General features: G+C 43.0%; 1 long non-coding RNA gene across 1 annotated transcript; it reads left to right on the forward strand.

Moving 5' to 3' along the window:
* The first annotated feature begins 20,637 nt into the window (after positions 1 to 20,637).
* LOC123127801 (uncharacterized) lies at positions 20,638 to 23,828 on the forward strand. The gene is made up of 4 exons (XR_006462797.1): positions 20,638 to 21,708; positions 21,791 to 21,880; positions 22,137 to 22,226; positions 23,559 to 23,828. It is a non-coding gene; the product is annotated as an uncharacterized lncRNA (long non-coding RNA).
* The last annotated feature ends 872 nt before the right edge of the window (positions 23,829 to 24,700 follow it).

Consider the following 24,700-nt stretch of genomic DNA (forward strand, 5'->3'; position numbering starts at 1 on the left):
TCACTTCTGCATTACAAAGAAAATCTCACTTGTTTTTATGTTTTCATGCATGTCAGATATTGAACATTATCAAAATGAATATGAGAATGGGCGCACGAGAGGAATATTGCGGAATGATCCACTGCCTAACAAACTTGGCATGGTGGAGGATGGCCTATCTTATTCACCCATCAAGGTGCTTGCTCTAACTTTGCAAAGTTGTATTGGTCGCACATATTTTGCTTCTGACCTCTTGCATTACTTCTACTTTGTTACACCATCTGCTTAGTTTAAGCATCATATATGAGTATATGCCATACCTATCCATTTTCTGTACCTATTCCATGTGTCGTCACACTATGTTTTTCCAGTCAAATGTTGTTCTTTCGTAATAGGTGTCCAAAAGGAAGAGGGTGAGTGCAGGTCGTCAAGGAGTACAAACTAGGTATTTGGAAAAGGTAGTGATACCTGTTAAATCAGATAGATCAGCAGCCACAGAAAACACAGGCCCAACTGTACCACACTTTACCCCTACTCCAGTGGCCAAACCCCTATTAGAACTGCTGGGAGCCCAGCGTCAGGTACTGTCTATGATATCAATTCAAAATTTGAACTCCTAAATTTCTGCTTGTGCCTTACCTTCTCTCTTGTATGAAAACTAATTTCAGATGAATCTCCTTGCTCAAAGGATCATACGATCTCAAAACAATAATGGGCTCTGCATTGCTCTTGTCAGTACCTCTCTCCCTTTTGCCTTGTAACGCTGTACTTAATTAATTGCTATTTGATTATGTATCATCAGTCTGCACCTGAGCTTCATTATCCTCTGTTTCTTCCAATATTATTTGATCTATATTTACTCTTTGCAAAATGTAGAATAATGGCAACGCTTATAAAGAATTTTCTTTGGGGAATTTATTGAATTATCCTTCCATCAACATGGAGAAGGGCTTTGTCCAGCCCGTGTTAACATGTAATGTAAGTTCATCCTTCTCAAGCCTTCAAACTTTGTTCTAGTATAGATTTGGATAGGCATCATTTCCTCCACTGTTGTTTGCTTTGCTGTTTACATCTGATTGGATGTTTGCAACAACTACCAGTTTCAAATTGTAGTTGTAAAAACATGTTCCTTATGCAGAACAGATCCATTTATTTGCTTATATAATTGTGAAACCTGTTACGTGTCTCCTTGTTTCTCTTTCAGACTCGTATCTCTTACGCCAGGCAGAACTTTAGGGAAGATAGTGAGCCAAACCATCTTGAGGACAGCGAGATGACCCCAAGGTCCTGTCTTGATGAAGACAGTGAGTTGAAGCTACTCACCAGCAGGTGTGAGACAACCTCTGTGCAGTCGCTGCCTCAATCAGTTCGACTTCTTCAGTCTCGACTTAAAGCGGAAAGGCTTGCTTCAGCTCAGCTCCGACTTGAAGTCAAAGATGCAATGAAGATGTCAGAGGACTGCCGTGCGCACCATCATGCCTTAAATCTAGTGTTGATGCATCTATCGTTGACACAACTGAGGTCTACTCAGCTTCTTCAGCTGTTTGGGGGGGCCGACCTGGCCAGGCCTAGTGCCTTCTGAAGTGCTCTCAGTTTTGTATATTCTTTTGTCGGCGCGTTTATTTGCACTGGTGGCGAACTTTGATGCCCAGTGGATGTAATATGTGTGATAGCCGTGATAGCCTAGCGTAAGTTGCTTGCTTATTTATTTCCTTGTTGTCTTGTTTATTTGTTTGCTTCTAGTCATTGCAGTTCTTTTTCCGCGGTTTGCTAGTGGCTGCAATAACCTATTTTTTAAAACTAGGCCACAATAACCATGGGCTAATATTTACTGTAGTGACACTGGGCCTCCTACGGGCCGTAGAAACAGTGGGCCTTCTACGGGCCATAGAAACAGTGGGCCTTCTACGGGCCGTAGAAACAATGGGCCTTCTACGGGCCGTATCATCAATGGGCCTTATACGGGCAGTATGATCGATGGCCAAACATGGGCCAATAACAGGCCGCATTATGGCCGTAAACGGGCTAGAGTTGGAATCGTCCGTTCATGGGCCGACCATAACGGGCCATCGTTAATAGGCCGTATTTGATGACGCTATGAAAACGGCCCAACGTATTAACGGACCACAAACGGGCCGACTGTAACCACGGGCTGAATTTGGCCCACAAGCAGAAAATGACAGTAACGGGCCGTAAGTAAACGAATGCTGGAAATGAGCCCAAGAATAAATGGGCTCTGAGAAGGCCGAAAGATAACATGGGCTGGAAACGTCCCAACGGAATAACGGGCCGTTAATGGGTATAAAGTGATACACTGTTCATTACGGGCCAGCTTCACCACGGGCCGTTAATGGGTGTAAAGTGATACACTGTTCATTACGGGCCAGTTTCACCACGGGTCATTAGTAGGCCAAGAGTTACATAGGGCCTCATATGGGCCGAAAGACGTCATGGGCCATACATGGGCCAGAAGTGAAAATAGGCTGGAATCATATTGGATGGCCCAGATGACGCTACTGGGCCTAATTCGGATAGGGTGTAACGGGCCTTGGGTTAGTGGGCTGTAAATGGGCTATATTCGAACAGGCTGTTAACAGGCTTTCCATGGGCCGACCTGCCAGCTTTTGACCAAGTCAAATGGGTTGGCCTTTTCACAGGAATGGGCCTCTGTTGGGCTGTGCCACGTGTCGACGTATCATAGGCGCCTTCTGTCCAATGAGTGGTTGACATCTGTCCCAACGATGAGCCAACACATGTTTCCTCCAGCCAATGATGATTTTACACGTGGAAAATCCCCATTGGTCGGGGCTATTAACGGGTTATCGGATCCAAAACCTGACCCAATATCTTAATGGCGTTCTGTTATGGTGGATGCCACGTGTCGGTCACCCTTGACGAAAGCACTTCTGTGATGCGTGATTTATCGTCATGGAAGTGGACACTTCCGTGATGATAATTTTGGTAATGTCATGGAACACTTCTACGACAGCACAGGTATGACTATCTTGATTCTGTCATAAATTTGTCATGGATGTACATGCATGACAAAAAAAGCGACCTACTGTGACAAACACGTATCATCACGGAAGTGTTTTTTTGTAGTGCTCATGGGGTCCCCATAGCCGGAGAAGGCCCACATCGGTCGAGAATTATGCTGAAGTGGAGCAATGCGGCACAGGACGAATTCCTTCACCACCATGGGCGCCCTCACCCCAAGATCCTTCAACCTGGTCAGCCGATGCCAAACATGGGTGATCCGCTGGTCGACGAGCCTCGCATGCCCCCAGCCAGAGCTTGGGGTAGCCGGTGTCCGTGGGAGCAAGAGAAGGGGGAGAGCACAGCGGTGTCCATGAATACCCATTGCTTCCGAAATCCGCCCACAACTGGTGAGAGCTCAAAGTCAATCCACAAGCCGGCTGTCGCCGCAACGGCTTGGAGGGTCACGCACCCCGAGCGCTAGTGGGCGTCGGTTAGATGCAGCAAGAAGAAATGGCGAAGCAAAGCCACGGAAGGGGCAATGCCCACCATGGCCTCACAGACGAAGGCGAAGACGGCGAGGAGGATGATGGACTGGGGATCTAGGTGCAGCGCATTGACTAGGTAATGCAAGAGCACAATTTTGAAGAAATCAGATAAGGGGGGAATCAAGCCAGCCCAGAGGGCGTGAATATGAATGGGGACCTCAGTGGCTGTCCTATCAATCGCATCGCGGGAAGCAGGCCAGGCCACCATCGCCTTCCACTCATTGAAATCTGAAGCAAGTGCGGGACGAACCATGTCCATCGCTTCCTCGTTGAGCACCATTGACCGCTTGATGGTGGGCTCGAGGACCGGCAACGCCTGGACTAAGGTATGGGTCTTCTTATTTCCCTTCTTCTTCTAGCTTTGTGCCATGGAAGCAGAGAGGATTGGAGTCGGGTCAGGCCAAGGGAGGAGACTGCTATTTCTGGGAGATGGATAAGTTGTGGAAGCGTGCTGCCAGCAATGGAGGCGGAGCTATGTTGGCAACGGCGGCCGCCTAGCCTGGTGAATATCAAGCTGCATGGGAAGAGGAGGTGCCCATGTACCACCAATCATCACGCATCAATCAAGGCCGCATGCGGTTGGGACCCGTGGCGCTCCGCACTTGCCCTTTGGCTTCGCCTTGAAGCCAAGTTCGAGCGTGCCTTGTGCTCGGGGGCTACTGTCGGTGTTCTGGGACCGGGGGTGCCCAGACTTGCCTGCCTGCGGCCCAGGGCGTGGCTCCACCAACGGCCTGGTACGACCCATCTTCAGCAGCAACAACTCAAGACCCTCACAAGGGGCCGAGCCTCGCGAGGCGGACGACACCAAGACCTCCCTGGGGACAGCCTCACTAGGCTGGCTCCTAAGGAGCAGAGATATCTATGCAAGGAGCACCTCGCGAGGCTCATGTGACGTGAGCCATGACGACCAAGGCCAGGCGAGCGCCAGCGGGCTAAGTGTACCAGTTTCCTATTTGGTGCTAAGGAGGCAAGCGCAAGCGTGGGGTCCCGAGGAATCAAGCAAAGAATTCCATATCAGTGCAACAAGACCAACACTAGCAGGACGGTAGGACGGAGGTAATCGCGGAGCCCACAACAGCATCACCACCAGAGCCTTTGGTAGGCGAATACCACCTTTTGTCAGGATAGCTTGTACTAGTTGTCTCCCTTCAAACTTGGCCGTTGTGGGATCCCTTCCCGCCTAACATTTGGGAAGAGGACCAAGGCAACTATAAATAGGACCTAGCCACCACCATAGAGGGGATCGGATCCATTCCACCCGAACGAGCTCACCAGTTCATCTAGCTCAAGAACACCTCACCTCTTGAGGTTGTTCATCCATTGTACTAGTTCATCCTCAACCCCTCGAGGCAATCCACCCACAAACTGGAGTAGGGTATTACACCGCAAGGTGGCCCGAACCAATATAAACCCTCGTGTCTCTTGTTCTTTGGGTCCGTCGAGCTAGGCAGTGGAATCATTGAGCGTGTGAGTCAGGGAGAGAGAGTTCTTTGTGCGCACCCCAAAGTTCGAACCTCACAAGGGTTTGTCGGAATCCGCAATCCAATATATATATATATGTGTGTGTGTCCTATATAAAAGTATTTTTATTTTATCTTTATATTTTACTTTCTTCTCTGTCTTATTCAAAAAAGAAGAAGAAACCACAGCGTGCGGCCAGGCCAACCGGCCCAGCAACGCCGCAGTCCACCAGCGCCCCGAGCCGGCCTGCCCCAGCGCGCCCGCATCCCCTCCATCTATGTTGCCCACTCTCTCTCCCTCCCCTTTCCCTCACTGACCCACAGGACCCACACTTACTCTAACCCCTTGCCCATGCCTCATCGCGCCAACCCACGACCAGACCGCGCCCGACACCCCGATTCTCTCGGGATTGCACTCCGGCTCTGCCCCTCCTCCAAGAAGGTGCCATATAAAACCCCTACCATCTCCTCCCTCGACCCCCCTAAAACCCCCCTCGCAAAACCCACCGTAGCCCACGACCTAACAAAACCGATCTCTCCTCCACCGCCACAGTTCACCGCCGTTGTCGTCACCGGTGAGGATCCTCCTGCCCTCAAACCTTGACAGCCGGACTCCCTCAACCTTATGCATCCGTTTGACAAGGTCTGGCTCTTTGTTTTTTCCTACAGCTACGACACCGAGCTCGTTCGCTCGCTGCCGGGGTTGCAGCTCACCCGTAGCTCTGCCGCCTCCCTCCGCTCGAGTCCGACGTCGCCAACCGCCGCCGTCACCACTGACCGGTCTGCCTCAACTCGTCCGTCTTCCCTGACCCATCCGCCGATGCCCGTGGCCCCGGAGCCGCCGACCTGCTCGACGCCGATTGTCATCGTCTTCTGTTTGCCGTCGACAACCCTCTATAAGCCTCCGCGCCCTCATCCACCATCCGGTCGCACATGTACGGCCCAGATTAGAGTAGCCAATATTTAGGTTTATTTTTAGTGTAGATCGGTTTAGTTACAGTTTATTTTGGTTTAGATCAAACCGTTCAGTTTATTTATTAGCCCGTATACGTTTTAATTATTTTCCAGCCGATTGTTAGAAAGTTACAGATCGCACTGCCGAGGCCCAATAGCGCCCGTTTTTTAGTATTTTTCATTTATGTTTTTTTAACAGAAAAGTTTCAATCTTGTAAAATCTATATCTCCTAGGTTATAATATTTTAATTTAATTCCTTTTGCTCTAGTTTGGAAATTTCCTAAAGTTTCTGTAGATATCAATTTTGGCCATGTTTGAAGTTTTGAAAATTGATTTACATGAAGTTTGTGCAGATCACAAAATTTGCAATGTCTAGAGCTAGGATTAATATTTTTAGGCGATTCTTTTTGCTACTATTTTCTTATGACCTTTTCTATCAGTAGGTTTATTTTGCGGAATTTTAGAATTAATTAAAATTAGTTTATCACGAAAATAGTATTGTTTTGCTTTTTATTACCTTTGTTGCTATTTCTTTTATTTTAAATTGTTTCAAAATTATTTTCTTTTGTTCTTTCTGATATGTTCAGATTAGTTTTGTAGATTAACAGTAGCAAATTTATTTATTGCAAAAAAATATTTTAGTAGCATGTTTTCTTTTGTTTTACTACGAAAACTGTTTTAAGCATATTAGGAGATTCATAAAAGGTTTTAAAAGCGATCATTTTGCCTAAAATTTTATTTGTGTTTTTCTTCTGTTATTTAATAAAAACCTTATTTTTGTTCTGTTAAAGAAAACCTTAGTAGTAGAAAACTATTTCATAGCTTGTTTCACTTGTAGTAAAAACTTGGTATTGATTTTATGACTTTCTTTGGTTTTGTCTTGGGATTTCATTGTGTGTTATATTGATTGTCATTTACTATTTTTTACTTCCTTTTATGTTAGTATATTGTACGATGGTATGCTTATTATGCTTTGTTTGTTTCGATAGAGTACCCGGAGTGCGAGGCCTGTTACTATGGGTCTTTAGCATTCAAAGATCGTCAGCAAGACAAGTCTTTGATCAAGAATTTTATTACCTATGGTCCTATATTTTATTACATTAGTAGTATTTCCTCCCCACCATGCATGCAAGTAGGAGAAATTGAATTAAGTCTTGAGTAGTATCATGTGGTAGTTTGACCCAATTCCCTATGTTACCATTGCCGGGTCGTTGTAGTATTTATGCTATGCGCGTAGACGGGTGTTGGTTGAGTGATTTACATGGGAGATGTGAGAGTCAAGATCAAGACAACATCATGATTTCAAGATGCTCAAGACAAACTTCAAATTCACTACTGGGTGGAGGACAGATTGATGGGCGCCTTGGAGCAACCAGCGGATGGCCGGGATCCATGGAGAAGCGCCATGACATCTTGTGGAAAGCTTCACCCGGCCACGAAGAGACAGATGGATATACCCTGACCAGAAGCTTACCTACGTAGCCGCAAGCCATTATGGGTCTAGCTTGGTCAACCCTAGGTGTGACTCTGGACGGACGGTACCAGCAGATGTAGAAGAATGGTAGGTTATGGATGGGCACCGGCAGTGGCCCAGAGGATTCCTACGGAAGACACTGTTTCTTTCATCTCGTCTTCAAACACTAGGCAGTGCGAGGACATAAAGGAGGGAATGATTCTTGTGGGTAAAGTGTACAAACCTCTACAAATGGTTAAAACCTAATCGATTAGCCATGTCCCCGGTTACAGACAACTAAGCATATGGAATTGGAGTTATTCAGAAATCTCAACACCAAACATAATAAATTGATGGGTTATTAATGATTTCGGGTATGAGATACTGGTTGACAGAGCCATCTCAATAACAACCAATATTTTGTAGTAATTGTAAGCAAGTCCTTTTGTTGTAGGAAAAAATTGGCTTTTTCGCAAAAACTTAAACCTAGAGCCCCACAGCCAAATTGCATATAGTTTTAGTATTTTAATATTGTTCCCTCTCAATGACTTGCCAGCATATTCCATAATGCTGATGTACATGGCTGAAATGTCTTATGTTGGAGAGGAGTTTTTCGACCAGGAGTGAGGCTACAATCCACGCTCGGTGATTGCCCTATGGAGTCGGATGGACTCGCTTATCGCCTATGCTTCCGCATTTAGTTTTTCTCATGAGTTGGCCTTTAGCCGAATTTATTCTATTGTAATAAAGACTCTATATGAGAATCATGTAATAAATCAGGTGTGATTGAACTTTGGAGTTTTCATCAATGTACTGTGTGTGCCAGCATGATCTTGGGATGGTACAGATACACAGAGACTTGACCGATTTTGGATCGGGTCGCTACACTTTGTGAATCTTAACTATGGAAACTTTTCAACAAAAATAAAAGAAACTTTTGTTGTAGTGCGTGAATTTATATTTTTTACTGGAACATGCAAAAATTCCGCCAGCCATTGGCTTCATAATGAAGGGCTTCACAATTGTGTTGGGCTTCAATCTACTTGTCAGACAAGAGTTGGCTTCAGGAGATTCAATATGATGTTGCAAAAACTCTGTAAATGAATGCATACTATGAGAACAAAGGGACTCTCCCACGGACATGTACCTGTGACAACATTAGATATGCGAGGGAAGGGGAAGAGGTCATATGCATTCTCAGAAGATTTTGAAGATAAATCAGTTTGAAGACATTAACCTCATAGCGCGAAGACATTCACTTATAGATGTGAGTTGGTTCCAGATATGTACGAATCCATGAATAAGTACAAGTGAGGAATCAAACTAGATGTGAAGCATACATAAGTGAAAGTACTTTGCAGATAATGAGATTCAGAGAAGATGAGATCCAGATTTCGAAGTGTAAGAACAACTTTTGTAAGAACTGAAGATTTCAATGGATCTAATAAATGGTAAAAAGTGAGTTCTTATTTAACGTGCGATGAACTGCCAGATGAGAAGGATGGAGGCCGAGCAGTCCGATCTCCTGCGCCCTAACTTGGCGGCGGAAGACACCTACAGCGGCAGCGGTGGGGGGGGGGGAGATGTCACGGCAGCGAAGCGCTTCGTCTGCGGCGACGACGGAAGCTAGTGGTGGTACTAGAGTTTGAGCAAGACAGCGAGGGGAGAAGGGATAATGACCACAAGGGGTGAAGTACTTATAAGGAGGATGGATGGCGCAGTGTAATTACTCAGGTGCCCTGATACGTCTCCAACGTATCTATACATTTTGATTGTTCCATGCTGTTTTATTATCAATCTTGGATGTTTTATAATCATTTTATAGTCATTTTATATCATTTTTTCGTACTAACCTATTGACATAGTGCCTAGTGCCAGTTCTTGTTTTTTCATGTTTTTTACATCGCAGGAAATCAATATCAAACGGAGTCCAAATGGCATGACACTTTACGATGATTTTTTATGGGCCAAAAGGAAGCAGATGGGCCCTAGTTACACCTGGGGGGGGCTCGAGGGGAGCACAACCCACCAGGGCACGCCAGGAGGCCCAGGCGCACCCAGGTGGGTTATGCCCACCTCAGGTGCCTCCTGGACCGCCTCTTTGCTCTATAAATACCCAAATATTCCCAAAACCCTAGGGGAGTCAACGAAATATCCATCCAGCCGCCGTAGAGTCCAGAAACACCGGATCCAATCTAAACACCATCACGGAGGGGTTCACCACTTCCATTGGTCCCTCTTCGATGATGCGTGAGTAGTTCCTTGTAGAACTTTGGGTCCGTAGTTAGTAGCTAGATGGCTTCATCTCTCTCTCTCTCTCTCTCTTGATTCTCAATACAATGGTCTCTTGGAGATCCATATGATGTAACTCTTTTGCGGCGTGTTTGTTGGGATCGATGAACCTAGAGTTTATGATCAGATCTATGTTTTTATATCCATGAAAGTATTTGAGTTTCTTTGATCTCTTTTATGCATGATCTCTTATAGCCTCATATTTCTTCTCCGACATTTGAGTTTTGTCTGACCAACTCGATCTATTTATCTTGCAATGGGAAGAGGTGCCCAGTAGTGGTTCGATCTTACAGTGCTTGATCCCAGTGACAGAAAGGGAACCGACACGTATGTATCGTTGCTACTACGGATAAAAAGATGAGATCTATATCTATCGCCATATAAATAAACGGATCTTGTCATCGTTCTTATTGCATTACTCCATTTTTCCATGAACTTAATACACTAGATGCATGCTGGATAGCGGTCGATGTGTGGAGTAATAGTAGTAGATGCAGGCAGGAGTCGGTCTACTAATCTTGGACGTGATGCCTATGTAATGATCATTGCCTGGATATCGTCATAATTATTTGATGTTCTATCAATTGCCCAACAGTAATCTGTTTACCCACTTTTTGCTTTTTTTCTCGAGAGAAGCCACTAGTGAAACCTACGTCCCCCGGATCTTATTTGTCATATATTTGCCTTTGTGATCTACTTTTTCCTTGCTTTTATTTTCAGATCTATTAAACCAAAAATCAAAAAATATCTTCCTGCAATTTATTTTATTTGCCGTTCGATCTATCAATATTTACAACTTTCTCCTGTCACACGCTAATTTCTGGCACCGTTACCCGAAAGGGATTGACAACCCCTTTAACTCGTCGGGTTGCGAGGTGTTGTTATTTGTGTGCAGGGGCTGTTTATGTTGTGTTGCTTGGTTCTCCTACTGGTTCGATACCTTAGTTTCATAACCGACGGATATACTCTACTGTTTCTGTGATACATCATCCCTCCCTCTTCGGGGAAATACTGACGTAGTTCCAGTTGCCATCAAGGAGAATTTTTGGCACCGTTGCCAGGGAGGATCTTCATCATAACCAGGTTCCTAATCACAAATCTCATATCCTTGCAATTTACATTATTTGCCATTTTCCTCTCGTTTTCCTCTCCCCCACTTCACAAAAAATTGCCGTTTTATTCGCCTCTCTTGTTCCGTTCGCCATTTTCTTGCCGGATCTGTTTTTGGGTGTAAGATCTTTTTTGCCGTTATGGATAATTCCTCCTCTATTGCTTGCACTCCCGAGAATGAGGTTCTCAACTTTAAACAAAGGGGAGGAGAAAGTTTAAAAGATGCTTGGTATAGAATTTGCAATGCTCATAATAGATCTACCCATAAGCAATCTACTGTTGTGCTTTTGTGTTGTTTTTATGTTGGCATCACCACTTGGTATAGATTCGTCCTTGATACGATTACCGGTGGAAATTTCTTAATGAGTCCTCCTCTTGATGCTCTTAATGCTATGGGAAATTTAGTGGGCTCACCACCTCTTATGGTTAATGAAACAATTTTGACTCTTGAGCATGTTTTGGAAGGACTAGTTGCTATTGAAAATAAAATGCTCACTGAAGATCATATGGAAATTATACATAAAAAGATGCATAATTTTTCTACTAATCTTGGGTCAAAAGCAGGCGATATTTTTAAGTTACTAAAAGAGAGGGGTACCTTGATCCATGAAAGAATAAAAGAAAGCCCATCTCGGATTGATAAATTTGAAGAAATCTTTAGTAACTTAAGCACAGCTTTCACTACCACTAAAATTATTGAGGAAACTCCCGTAAAGAGTAGGAGATCCAGAAACAAGGGTGCAACTTCCAGTGATAGCAATAAAGGAGATCTTAAGATGATTAGTATCCACCCTGATTTTGTTGAAGTGATAAGAGATCCTTTTGCAAGAATGAAATCTTTGAATTTAGTCCTAGGAGTGTTGTTATTGAAAATCTTTATGCTAAATCTCTAAGGGATTCAAAGTGTTTGATTGAAGAGTTGGACAAGGATGACAAAACTTAGATCCTTGCTTTATGCCTAGCTAAGGGCGTAAAACTATAGCGCTTGTTGGGAGGCAACCCAATGAATACAATTTATTTTTGCTTTTTGCTTTCTGTTCTTGAGTGTTAGAACAATTATGCTAATGTTATAATTGTGTTTTTTATGTTTCAATTAGTGTTTAGTGTTTGTGCCAAGTAAAGCCTTTAGGATCTTCTTGGGCAATAGTTGTTTGATCTTGCTGGAAAAAACAGAAAGTTTGCGCTCATGAAATTAATTTTCATTTTTTACCAGAGAGAGATAAATACCCATTCCACTTGCATTAGACCAATATACAAATTTATCAAGTCATCCTAATTTTCTAGAGTTTTTGGAGTTACAGAAGTATTCAAAATAGTCAGATTGCTACAGAATGTTCTGTTTTGACAGATTCTGTTTTCTTTGTGTTGTGTGCTCATTTTGGTGGCTCTATGGTTTTCTTTGATGAGTTTTTGCCATAGAAAAGTTGGAATACAGTAGATATAATACAAAAACAAAATATGAATTGGTTTGATACATCACTTATAGTAGTGGCTTATTATTTTTATACTAACGGATCTCACGAAGGCTTTGTTGAGTTTTGTGTGATTGAAGTTTTCAAGTTTTGGATTATCTTATGATGGATGAAGGAAGGATGTAAATAGCCTAAGCTTGGGGATGCCCGGGCATCCCAAGCTATTATCCAAGAATGAGCAACCAACTAAGCTTGGGGATGACCCCGAGTGGCATCCCCGCTTTCTTCCAACAACTATCGGTATTTTACTCGAGACTATATTTTTATTCATCACATGATATGTGTTTTGCTTAGAGCGTCTTGTATGATATGTGTATTTTCTTATTTTATTTTGTGTTTTTAGTTATCAATCCTTGCTGGACACACCTATTTGAGAGAGCCAAAATTATGTCATGACTTGTTAGAATTGCTCTCTATGCTTCACTTAAATCTTTTATGAGCTAGGACTTGCTCTAGTGCTTCACTTATATCTTTTTGAGCACGTGTGCTTAGTATTTTTGAAGAAATTCTCTCTTGCTTCACTTAGATTTGTTTGAGAGTTAGTAAAATCCTGAAGAAATTCTCTCTTGCTTCACTTAAATTATTTTGAGAGAAAGAAAATTTGTTATGCTCATGATCTTCACTTATATTTGGTTGAGCTTATGAAAAGCAACTCATGAAAATTAGTCCAGAAGTGATAGATATCCAAGAAGGATAAAGTAAAATAAAATGTCATGAAGATCATTGGACAAAATAAACTTGATTCTTACTAATAGTTTTGAGATATGATGATGTGATATGTGAGTTATGTTAATGAGTAATTATGCTCTAGTAAGAATATGCGTGTTAAGGTTTGTGATTCCCTATGCAAGTACGAAAGTCAATAGTCGTGCAATGAAAATTATATCCTACTTATGGTGCATTATTTGGTGTTAATTATGCTTAATGCTTGCTGATGAGATTATTCGTTTCTTGGTTGGTCGCTTCCCAATCTTTTTATAACCTTCATTTTGCACTAAGTATGACCTCTACTTGTGCATCCAAAATCCTTTAAACCAGTTTGCCACATGAGTCCACTATATCTACCTATATGCGGTATTATTTTGCCGTTCTAAGCAAATTTGCATGTGCCATCTCTAATTTTCAAAATAAACTTCTCTTGTGTGTGTTTGTTTCACTCGCGGAGCGGTGAGGGGTGGGTAATATTTTCCATGCTAGATGTGTTATTCTAAAGATGAGTGTTCATTCACTTGTCAGTGCATGAGAGTAAGGCAAAGGTATTAAGGATGCCGAGTCCCGAAATGCAAAAAAGAAATGAATTTACTTTATGTTGTCAAATAATAAATTCCTTGGAAAGTGTTGGCATGGAGGGCACCCATGGATACGGTTAGCCATGGAAAGTGAAAGTTATGGTGGAAAAAGGAGTAAACTTTATTTTCTATTTGAGAACCACCTATGGCATATCTAGCATGGAAAGTGTTCGGAACTCTAAGTTGTTTTCGCTGGTGGGATGGATGCACCTCCCAAAATGTTTTTATCTCTAAGTTTTTTGCTTTGAGCTCTGGCACCTCTACATATCCCTACTTCCCTCTGTGAAGGGTCTATCTTTTTCTTTATGCAATTTTTTTTTTGAAATTTGAGTCTCCACCTTCTCTTATAAAAAGCACCAACTAGGAAGCAATATAATCGTGCTCAAGTATTGGGTGTAGTTAATATTCGAGTGTGTTTCTTGAATAGATCAATGTTTGAGCATGATGGGCTAGGGATAACTTATTTTAGCATTGATATTTTGAAAGACATGGTTGCTTGTTGATATTCTTGAGTATCTAAACTACTATGTCAAAACTAGACTATTGCTTTGAATCATATAAAAGTCCAAATGTCCATGCTATAAAGAAAAGAATATGATATGACTTGATGAACAACACTCCACATCAAAAATTCTGTTTTTATCACTTACCTACTCGAGGGAGAGTAGGAGTTAAGCTCGGGGATGCTGATACGTCTCTAACTTATCTATAATTTTTTATTGTTCCATGCTATTTTATTATCAATCTTGGATGTTTTATAATCATTTTATAGTCATTTATTATCATTTTGGGTACTAACCTATTGACATACTGCCCAGTGCCAGATACTTGTTTTTCCATGTTTTTACATCGCATGAAATCAATATCAAACGGAGTCCAAATGGCACGAAACTTTACGATGATTTTTTATGGGCCAAAAGGAAGTAGATGGGCCTTGGTTGCACCTGGGGGTGCTCCGAGGGGGGCACAACCCACTAGGGCGCGCCAGGAGGCCCTGGCGCGCCCAGGTGGGTTGTGCCCACCTCGGGTGCCCCCTGGACCGCCTCTTTGCTCTATCAATACCCAAATATTCCCAAAACCCTATGGGAGTCGATGAAATATTCATCCAGCCGCCGTAGTGTCTAGAAACACCAGATCAAATCTAAACACCATCACGGAGGGGTTCACCACTTCCATTGGTGCCTCTCCGATGATGCGTGAGTAGTTCCTTGTAGATCTTCTGGTCCGTAGTTAGTAGCTAGATGGCTTCATCTCTCTCTCTCTTGATTCTCAATACAAGGTCTCTTGGAGATATGATGTAACTCTTTTGCGGTGTGTTTGTTGGGATCGATGAACTTCGAGTTTATGATCAAATCTATGTTTTTATATCCATGAAAGTATTTGAGTTTCTTTGATCTCTTTTATGCATGATCTCTTATAGCCTCGTATTTCTTCTCCGATATTTGGGTTTGGTCTGGCCAACTCGATCTATTTATCTTGCAATGGGAAGAGGTGCCCGATAGTGGGTTCGATCTTACGGTGCTTGATCCCAGTGACAGAAAGGGAACCGACACGTATGTATTGTTGCTACTAAGGATAAAAAGACGAGATCTATATCTACTACCATATAGATAAACGGATCTTGTATACATCATGTCATCGTTCTTATTGCGTTACTCCGTTTTTCCATGAACTTAATACACTAGATGCATGCTGGATAGCGGTCGATGTGTGGAGTAATAGTAGTAGATGCAGGCAGGAGTCGGTCGACTAATCTTGGACGTGATGCCTACGTAATGATCATTGCCTGGATATCATCATAATTATTTGATGTTCTATCAATTTCCCAATAGTAGTTTGTTTACCCACCGTTTGCTATTTTTCTCGAGAGAAGCCACTAGTAAAACCTACGGCCCCCGGGTCTTATTTCTCATATATTTGCCTTTGCGATCTACTTTTCCTTACTTTTATTTTCAGATCTATTAAACCAAAAATCCAAAAATATCTTGCTGCAATTTATTTTATTTGGCGTTCGATCTATCAATATTTACAACTTTCTCCCGTTGCACGCCAATTTCCGGCGCCGTTACCCGAAATGGATTGACAACCCCTTTAACTCATCGGGTTGCGAGGTGTTGTTATTTGTGTGCAGGGGTTGTTTACGTTGTGTTGCTTGGTTCTCCTACTGGTTCGATACCTTGGTTTCATAACTAAGGGAAATACTCTACCATCGCTGTGCTACATCATCGCTCCGTCTCCAGGAAAATATCGATGTAGTTCCAGCTGCCATCATGCCCCTGGCGGTTCACATCTAAAGGACACATGGCAAACATGCAACTTATTGAGAGTTGACCCACGACCCCACGCGCACCTAGTTTGTTGGGTGGTCGTTCCGGCTTCTCCAGGATTCAGGCAAAAAGGATAGAGATAATAAAAGAAGTTTTAAATGTGTGTCTCTGTATCTTCAGCTGACAAGGACACAGTGAAGACAATTGACACATGTCAGAATTTGATAGATAAGCACAGAAGGGGTTAAGGTCCGATCACATTCACTTAGTGCAGAAAATGGCAACTTGAAGACATAGCTACTCCCTCCGTTCCAAATTACTCGTCGTGGTTTTAATTCAAATTTGAACTAAAACCACGACGAGTAATTTGAAACGGAGGGAGTATAAGTGAATGTTGTAGAGGACATAACTCATACGAAATATATATATATATATATATATATATATATATATATATATATATATATATATATATAGGGTCGCGCTATTCGTCACCCTGGTTGAGGAATAATTATTCTTCACCCCCCTCTATTTTACCATCAATGCACCGTAATTTTACGTTCCGTAAGTTTTGTCTTATTTCCGAGGCAAAAAGGGACCGTAAGAAAATATATAATCGCCATAAAAATATTTTATGTTATGTAAAATTACAAACATAAAAACATAGTCTAAAATACACATAAATTGCAAATTTTCTTGTCTTATGACCTATATTTTTATTTTCTTATGTCAAATTTTACGTAGTGAATCAATAGGAATGTAACTATTTGAATTTGAAATGTAATTTAATTATGAAATGATCGTAAGATTACCTCGAATGAAGAATAATTTGTTCTGCACCCTGAGTGATAAATAGTAACACTATATTATATATATATATAGAACGGGGCTATTTTGTTACTAGTAACATTTTTTAGGGATGAAAAACTGCTTTATTCATCAAACTCCACATGGAGTGGGACACAAACTTGGTCGTGGGGAACACCAAACCAGACATGGCGACCCGGACCTCTAGATAGTGCGAACTTTGCTAAACGATGTGCTTCATAATTTGCAGCATGGTTTTCAAAGGAAAAATTACAAGATAATGTATCGGCTTTGATATTGATCTCGCTAATGACAGCGCCATACACACCTCTTGCCCTTCTGTTGATATCTAGCACGACCTGACGGCAGTCGGAGGCCACCGTGAACTGATGGATGCCCAAATCCTCCGCCAGAGACAGGGCTTCCCGGCATGCAATCGCTTTCAGAGTAGGCGGGTCATAGACTCCCTCAACCACAAGAGCCGAGCTTCCAATGAAATTACCACCTTCATCTCTGCAAACAGCCACAGCAGAGCCCCCTCTTCTGGCCCGTACACCCGCATCGACATGGATCTTGTGATGACCCGCTGGTGGCTTCTTAGGTCTTGCATGGCCCGGCAATGGCGCCGCGGCGTGCCTGTTCTGGTTCTGCTCTGTGTTGCTGATGATGGCAAGGTCTTGTAGGTATCTCTCGATGAAACAGTGGGTAGCTTGAGGGCTCTGGAATATTGCTTCATGGATAGCTTTTCTCCGGGCATGCCAGATGGACCAAAGGGTTACCGCCGTCATGGTAAACTGATCATGAGACAACAATCTCATCAACGCGAATAACCAGTTTTTAGCTCCTGGTTCTATATTTGACGTGATTTTATGTGTGATCTCCTCGTCCGCTAGCGCCCAAACACTTCGATAGGATGTACACTCCAAGAGAGAGTGACGCCATGAATCTGGAACTCTGCATAGTCCGCATGTGCTTGAGTCTGCCATATGACGATGTGCACGTACATCGTTCATTGGTAGCGATTGTTTTGATAGTATCCATAGGAACACGCGGATCTTACCGGGGACAACCGTTTTCCAAAGAGATTTCCACGCCCCCTCTTCTGTGCTCACTCTTGATGGACCGACTTCTCCTTATAGCCAGGCCTCTCTTCTCTGTCTTGTCGACACAAGAATTCTATACGCTGATTTTACTGTAAAGGATCCATGCTTTTCATGCTGCCAAGACCAAAAGTCTGGTAAGTTGCGTGTGCAGAGAGGAATACCTAGTATGATTTCTGCATCCATATGCAAAAAAACTGCCTGAACAAGTTCTCTGTCCCACGAGGCCGTGGCACCAACTATCAGATTGGAAACCATCATGGGTGGGTTCTGTATGCGGCAGCCCAGAGGCCGAGGGAACTCCTCCCTAGGCAGCCAGTTTTGTTCCCAAATGTGCGTGGTTGCACCGTTGCCAATCCTTTTGACCAAGCCTTGCTTTAAGGTATCCCGTCCCTCTATAATTGCTCGCCAAACTTGGCTCGGGTGCCCCCTAACTCCGCTTCAAGGATGTCAGCTGAGGGGTAGTAGATGCTCTTGAGCACTCGTGCACATAACGTGTCTGGGTACTGTAGCATACGCCATGCTTGCCGGGCTAGCATAGCTAAGTTAAAAGGTTCAAAATCCTTAAAGCCTAGACCACCCATACCCTTGGGTTGAGTCATGGTCTTCCAGGATACCCAGTGAGGCTTGCGCTTGCCCTCTTTGCTTCCCCACAAGAACTTTCTAATTAGCATATTTAGATGTTCACATAATCCCCTCGGAAGCTTGAAACATGACATTGAGAACACCGGGACTGCTTGTGCTACGGACTTGACAAGCACCTCATTTCCTGCCGTGGACATTGTACGTTCTATCCATCCTTGCACCTTGCTCCAGAGTCGGTCTTTCAGGTACTTGAAAGCACCATTCTTAGAACTACTAATATCGGACGACATTACCAAATATTTCTCATTGAGAGTCTTGTTGGGAATATTGAGAGTATCTTTTATCTCCTGTCTGACCGAGTCTAGCACTCCTTTACTGAAATAGATAGATGATTTGGCATAGTTGATATGTTGTCCCGTTGCCTGACAGTAAGTATTCAAAACATGGTACACCTCATTGGCCCCACACTATTTGCCTTGAAAAACAACAGGCTGTCATCTGCGAATAAGAGGTGGTTCACCGGGGGCACCGAAGGTGCCACCTTTAGACCACTCAAGTTGGATGACTCACTTTTTGATTTTAGGAGGCACGAAAGGCCCTCTGCTGCTATCAAGAACAAGTATGGAGATATTGGATCCCCTTGTCCGATTCCTCTGGAAGGTTCAAATTGTTGTAGTTTTTCCCCATTGAACAACACTGAAAATTTGACCCTTGTTACAAGACTCATCACTATATCAACCCATCGCTCATTAAAGCCCAACTTGAGCATAATTGCCCTTAGATAAGACCACTCCACTCTGTCATAGGCTTTCGTCATGTCAAGCTTGAGTGCACAAGACTGGTGCTTCTTAGCTTTGTTTCGTTTCATAAAGTGCAATCACTCATAAGCTGTAATGATATTATCTGTAATCATTCTCCCTGGCACAAAGGCAGACTGTTCCTCTGATATGATGTCAGGCATGATTATTTTCAACCTGTTAGAAATCACCTTCGAAGCAATTTTGTATAATACATTGCACAAGCTGATTGGACGGAATTGGGACAAGTGTATAGGATTTTCACCTTGGGTATGAGGACTAACACAGTCTCATTGACGCATGCTGCCGACTCGGTGCCTTCCACAATTCTCAGAACCGCCTTGGTTACATCCTGACCGCATGTATCCCAATGATGCTGGAAAAAATGAGCGGGGAAGTCATCGGGCCCGGTGCCTTTGTGGGGAACATTTGAAAGAGGGCGGTTTTCACTTCTTTTTGGCTGTACGGGGCATTTAACATATCATTCATCCCTTGAGTGACTTTGGTCGGGACTGTGTCCAGGACCTGCGCCATGTCATGAACACCCTCTGACGTGTACAACTGCTAATAGAAGGATGTTGTCAAGCTTTCCATCTCAGGCACATTTTCTATGAGCTGACCATCCTCTCTTTGAAGCGATTTTATCTGGTTTTTCCTCCTTCGCCTGCTAGCCCGTAGATGAAAAAAAATATGTGTTTTTATCTCCGTGCATTAGCCATTCCAACCGAGCGCGCTGCCTCCAGAGGATCTCCTCCCTGTGAAAAAGCTCAGTTAAGCGGTCAACTTTTTTAATTCCTCATGTGTTGGAGCAGATCTTCCTGGGATCTCCCGCAGCTCCTGTAGCTGTCGCTGGAGTTGTTGGATTTCGCGTCGAACGTTGCCAAAATGCGTCCGGTCCCAACCCGACAGGTCTGACGACAGCGACGTGAGCTTGTCGTTTAACGAGCTGACCGAATATCCCGGCACACTCGACCATGCAGTTTGTACCAGGGGCAGGAGACCAGAGTCCCTTTCCCATGCCATCTCATATTTAAAGGATCACGGGGCCCGCTTGCATGCATTTTCATGCACGTATTGCACGTAGAGGGGGATGTGATCACTTGTTGCCACAGATTTGTGTTCCAGCCTTGCTGTAGGAAAGGCGATGGTCCAGGCGGGATTTGACACGCCTCTGTCCAGTCTAACCTTAGTGTATGTTCCTCCAGCAACCTTCCACTCAAAAGTCCAATCAATGCCAGTATAACCTATATCTAATAGTCCACATGTATCCAAAGTATCCCTGAACGCATTCATCTGTGCCTGGCTTCTGTGACTGACATCATCGTGTTCATGTGCGTGGAGCACCTCGTTGAAATCACCTAGGACTAGCCATGGTGTATTGTTAGAGCCAGCGATTCCCCTGATTTTGTTACTAATAACAGAAATATTCTGTTACTATCAGGCTATCAGGCCCTGTATAGGAGCCACGCGACGCAATCTCCCGAACCAGCCCACCAGCCCGAATCGGTAACAAACAAAAAGAAAAAAGTGGAACCCGGTGCGCACAACCCATCGACCCAGAACCCACATCCCTTCCGATCCCAACTCCTTCAGCGCCGCCTCCTCCCTCCCCACCGGCGCGCCGCCTCCTCCCTCCCCTGCCCAGTCGCCACCGCCCACGGCCGGCCCCAACCAAGCGCTGTTGCCCGCCGCGCCCGCCGCGCCCGCCGCCCCCAACCACCGGCCGCCATGCGCCTGTCTCCTTCGGCCGCCGTGCGCCTCCCAACCCCGGCCGTCGCGCGCCTCCTACCCCGACCGCCGCGCGCCTCCGACCCCTGGCCGCGGCGCGCCTCCGACCCCTGGCCGCGGCGCGCCTCCCCCCACCCGGCTCCCTGTGCAACTATGCAGTCCGTCCTGGCTGATCTACTCTGGCCGTTCAACTTTGGGTCTTCCGGCCGCTCGGCCAGCGGAGCTCGACGAAGAGCACCCCGGTCTCGCTTGTGTGTGGAGTTCCGAGCATCTTCTACTGCTGTGTGCTGCTCTCTTCTATTTTCAACTGAATGTGCTGCCATGTGTGGATTTACTCTCGACTCTAGCCGTTGATCCATAGTTCATTTTCAGTACAGACTCTGAAGCTGCCCAGTACATGTTGGGGGACATTTATGGAATCACATATCCTTCTTGCAGCTGTAATTTTGATTGCATAGCAGTATAGTTTAGTTGTCTCTGAAGTTTTGATTCACAGCAGTACAATTTAGTCCCAGCTGCCATGATTCTGCAAACCATTGGGCTCCCAAAAAGATGGTGCTTTATTGCAACAAATTGTGGGGAAAATGCAGTGAAAAAATAAATTGTGCTCCCAAAATTTCATATGATATACTGTTAAAAAATAATCATAGAAAAGTTCAATTTGTGTTATTGGAACAACTCAATTTATCGGTTTTATATTATATGATAAGTGATGCACAGGGATGTTGCAACAATTCGACTCTGAGAGCTAGTAAGTTCGACAAAAAAAACAGCATAGTGCATATCAGTTCGTTTGAAGCATACCAGTCTTTCAGTTTGTGAGTTTGTCAGTTCGCCGATGGGATCCGCAGGTCATCCCCTCATCTTCCACAATTACTCTTCAGCCTTTTGTGAGTATTAATTCAACTACTGACCGAAGTTTGCAGCTTGGACTGAAGTTTTAAAGTCTGATTTACTGCTTACCTGCCGTAGTTTTAAAGAAGAAAGGAAGATAGATGCCTCTTTATTACTACCGAGAAGAATTGTTTTAAGATATCGGTCTTACTTCTGTCAAGATCCAAGGTAAATTTATTTACCCTTTTCCCTGATGGATTAACCAATAGTAGTAAATACTGTCAGATGGCCTTCAAGTTGTTCTGTTCTTGTTATTTTTGCGTGGAAAAAGTAACACTTACGGTTCACATTCTTGTTAAGACGTCATTGTGTGTTGTGGTGCTCCTTCTGCCCCATGATGTTTTAAAAATACCTCTGTGTATTTAAACATTTCAGGTTTGAAAGAAAACTGAAAAACACAATATTTCCACCTTATTTTCTGCAGGTATTTTCAATATTTTTGGCAAAAGACTAGATCGAGTGAGATATCCTTCTCTGCCTACTCTGTCCATAACACTCGCCAAAACTGAGCAAGGTACGTTTAACCACTACAGACATACAACCGAAACTACATCTAGAACTACACAAGTTACACTGAAAACTGAAACAAACTAACGGTAAACAACAAGTTTATTATAACATAAGTTTGTGTCTCGTTCATTTTTTGGTTTCGCAAAAAGTTGAGGGCTGGTCGGAGTTGAGCTAAAACTAGACCCTCAGAGCTGAGGTCATGTAAAATGGTCATGGCAGTTGAAGAAATGCCATGGAATTCTTGTAAAGACATCCGGACGTTCAACAATAAAAGATACATAAGTACATGTATCTGCTGACAAGTTGAACCCAGTCATTTTACATTTAATGCCTTTGGTCTTGTTCTTGGCAAATTTTCTATAGTGCTTTGGGATTTTTGCTCAACTCAAGTGCCCGGTTTGGGCAACTAGATGATATAAATTCATGTTGTGGATAGGTGATGGATAAAATGGTGCTAATTGTAGCACTTCAAAGATTCTTTTTAACACTACTGTAGCACTTCAAATGATGTTGTTGGGCGACAATGTTTATTGTTTTTGTAGTACAAGTTACAAAAGTGTTGGACTTATCAGTTGTGACCTACTTTGGTTCTGAGAAAGAGCTCCTCGAATGCATGTCACATGTTTTTGCTTGAGCTGGCCTTAACTTCTAGTTCTGTTTGCACTCTATGATGGCAACGTGTTCTAGTGCAAGTCTACTAATATATCGTCTTTATTTTGGCTCTACAACGGTTGCAAACTAGAAATGTTCTCCACTTCAAACGTACTCCATTCTTCCATTTTTATAGCTATTTTATTTTGTTACTAGTTCACTCGCAACCCACTATGAGTCCACTCGCAAACTGCGATAGTGGCCACCACTAAGGGCATTTGCTTCTTGCACAGGAGCTACATGCTCGACGGTTGCGCATTGCCGCCATGGACGTGCACAAAGATATTAAGTACAAGTATGTTAGTTTAGTTGTTTACTATTGATTTACCTTGTTTAAGTAGTAGTGCAGCAATAAAAGGTGTAGTTGTACTGAAGTCTTAGTTGCTATATGGGGAACCTGGGGGCCATTTATTTTGGTTTTCAGTTCAACTTTTCTGTTCTTTTAAATCCGTGTGCTTTTATTGTGCACAATCTTGAGGAAATCCCCAAAAATCATGTGTGCACTCAAGGTAGTTAAGTGCCTTTGTAAAATTTTGACAGATCATCCCAGACTATAAGCAAACAATACATGTTAGTCTTGGTTTGTGGTTAGACATGCAAACAGTACATGTGTGTACTGTTGCTCTTGCTTATTAAAGCCTGCATCGATAGTTAATCTTGAACTGGATGTGTTATTCTATGCTAGGTGAATGAAGCCTCGGGACCAGCAGCCACCTGCGCTACAGAATACAAGTGTTTGCAGTTTGCTCACCAGAATGTTGAATGAGACTACATCATTATTACTCAAAAAATTCAGTTTGTATTTGTTCAGAATTGTTCTCTCTATCCATGGCAAAGAATGATTTTTTCTGGTTTAATGCAATCCTCCTGTGGAAGCACTAAAACACGCTACCTGTTGAACTGATACTGATATTGAAGACAAGGAGCAGGACCAAGTGTGCTGGAAGTTTTTTTGTACCCATGTGCGGAAGCACTTTATTTTTCTGATAATTATTATTGTGTTCATGTGGGTGCTTGAAAAGTTCCGTACAAGAATAGGCTGTACAAGAATAGGCCGATGATTTTTGTGCTGAGGTCGATGCTATGGATAATATGATTCATGTACATGTATTATATGTGTGGAAACAATTTCTGTCAGATGATGAAAGGAAAAATGGTTTGAATTAAAAATATTGGTCAGTACGAGTTAAAAATGGTGGTCCGTTCGGAATAAAAGAAATGGCAGAAATTCAAATTGTAAAAGTTCAAGCAAAAAAGAAACCCCATGAAAATTCAAATGGTAAAAGTACAAGTCGTAAAATGAGAGAAGTTTAGAACATCATTATAAAAAAATGTTGAGTTCAAAAAAAGAAAGAAACAAAACATTTTCTTTTTTGAAAAAAAATATCATTCAGTTCGACAATATAAACTATGTAAGTACACGACGATGATACCGTAAACCATTAAAACTTTAAGAGGAAACCTTACCCAAAAAACAAAGTAAAAGTCCAATCTATGAAAACGTGCTTAGTACAAATCCATATGGAGATCAGTTTGAGTACTTTGTTTCGAACGAAAAAAAATACGACAGGCTTCATCCTATTCAAAATTACTCTGTGAAATAAATAGATCAGTACAAACACACAAAAAATCACTACAAGTACTCTGTTTTTTTTCTGACGAGAAAATAACACGATGGGTCTCACAGTATTCTAAATTACTCTTCAACGATTGCGAATTTGAGAAAGTGTTAAACATGATTAAGTTTTGCATTTTCGATAGCTTTCCAACGGTATATTATTTGCCCAATTTCGACAAACTTTTAAAAAAATTGCGTTCGAGATCAAC

Source organism: Triticum aestivum, chromosome 6A (assembly GCF_018294505.1).
Source record: "Triticum aestivum cultivar Chinese Spring chromosome 6A, IWGSC CS RefSeq v2.1, whole genome shotgun sequence".
Taxonomy (NCBI): domain Eukaryota; kingdom Viridiplantae; phylum Streptophyta; class Magnoliopsida; order Poales; family Poaceae; genus Triticum; species Triticum aestivum.